The sequence below is a fragment of the Clytia hemisphaerica genome, unplaced genomic scaffold, assembly GCF_902728285.1.
Source record: "Clytia hemisphaerica strain Z4C2 unplaced genomic scaffold, Clytia hemisphaerica genome assembly, whole genome shotgun sequence".
In the NCBI taxonomy this organism is placed as follows: Eukaryota; Metazoa; Cnidaria; class Hydrozoa; order Leptothecata; family Clytiidae; genus Clytia; species Clytia hemisphaerica.
The window spans coordinates 1-1,813 of NW_027104527.1; the positions used below are offsets into that span (position 1 = coordinate 1).

General features: G+C 36.0%; 1 long non-coding RNA gene across 1 annotated transcript; it reads left to right on the forward strand.

Annotated features, from left to right (window-relative positions):
• Positions 1 to 322: 322 nt before the first annotated feature.
• Positions 323 to 1,563, forward strand: LOC136822036 (uncharacterized). The gene is made up of 3 exons (XR_010848841.1): positions 323 to 456; positions 917 to 1,054; positions 1,458 to 1,563. It is a non-coding gene; the product is annotated as an uncharacterized lncRNA (long non-coding RNA).
• The last annotated feature ends 250 nt before the right edge of the window (positions 1,564 to 1,813 follow it).

The following is a 1,813-nucleotide window of genomic DNA, read 5'->3' on the forward strand; positions in this document are numbered from 1 at the left end:
TTTCTTGAGGTTTTCCTCGGTGGTATCTTCTAAAAAACTTTTTCACGGGATCTACGACCATCTGACAATGATTATCTATGAATTGGAAGGTCAGCCGTCTAAACTAAAGCTAACAATCCTAACATTGGCATTTGGATTCTATGAATTACTTACTACTGTACTTAGACGCAGATAGCTATAATTTACCTTCCCTACTAGTCCCTCTAAGGGTTACTCAAAGAAATGGTTAAAAAAGTTAAGAGAGTTTCCCAAAATTGTCTCTTCAAGGTTCACTTTTTTGCTGATTTTGTCTGTGTTAGGAAAAGATTTGAGCGTACATTGGATTTTCTTTTCTCTTTTTCTATACAGACATTGACGAATGTACAGAACTTGGAGCAAATGGTTTACCTCTCCACAATTGTGCTGCCGGTACTCAAGTCTGTGTTAACACTATTGGTTCATTCAGATGCGACTCAGGTACTTTACTTAAATTTATTATACCTTATTGATCTTGGAAGACAAACGGACGTTATGGGTCGCCCTTTAAAATAAACTTGATCAAATAGGTCAAAATCTTCCCCTATGGTGTATGAAAGTCTCTATTTACTAAAACTTCTTAGACGAAACTTATTAGATAAATTTTCTGAGATATGAAATCTAAAGATGTAATTTGTTCAAGTTATGGGGGGACTGGTTTATAAATCATTTTAAAAATAAAAAGACAAAAACAGAACAGAAAAAATGGTTCAGGAGACAAATCTAGCGAGAAGCCTTATTTGTTCAAAAAAAACGAGATTTCGAATGATAGAAAGCATTTTACATCGAACTCTCCTTGATGGGAGCTGGATATTAATTCAAATCATAGAAAGGTTCGAACAATAGAGGTTCTGTTAAAAGAAAACCCACTGTATTTCTACTCTTTTTTTTGCATACATAGCTCTTCAACAGTGTACCGTTGGGCGTTGCCCTGGAGCCAACAAAGTCTGCCAAAACATCCAGACTTCGCCTGGGTACTCATGTTCATGCAATACCAATTTTGTTCCATCTGTCGTCGCCAACTCTATTGACTGCGTGTGTAAGTATTTCTTTTAACTTATTTGTTACATATTATTTTGAGAAGAGCTTTATGGTGTAAGCCATAGCACACCCTTCCTTCTGGCCATATGACCACGATAGTGGTATTTTTTCATGAGGTTGGAAACCTTAAATTGTACTATTTGTTCGTGTGTACCTACTATAAATAGAAAAAAAAGCCATTGCAGGTAGAGTGTTCGATTATCAAAGGTCATAATCTAGCTCTAAAGAATAGACAGTTCCAGGCTTTTAGGCCTTACTTGAAGAGTAGTAGTTTTACTTTCTTAGCGAAGGAACATATGACGTAGCCTGGGCCTCTAGCTGACATTTGAAATTGCTTGAACGTTGAAAAAAATTTGCTTGATACTTCTTATAACTTTATTCTCTCTCATTTCTCCTAACAGTACCATGTGCCAACAACCCATGTCAAGCCAATTCTGCATGTACCAATAACGGAAACTCGTTCATCTGTACCTGTAACTCTGGATACAAAGAGGTTAACAATGTCTGTGTCGGTAAGTCTCTTCTTTATAATAAGAACAAGTAAAATTATTACTGTTCTCAACTTATTTCTTGGGGTTTTCCTCTGTGGTATCTTCTAAAAAACTTTTTCACGGGATCTGCGACCATTTGACAATGATTATCTATGAATTGGAAGGTCAGCCGTCTAAACTAAAGCTAACAATCCTAATATTGACATTTGGATTCTATGAATTACTTACTACTGTACTTAGACGCAGATAGCTTTAATTCCCTAGTC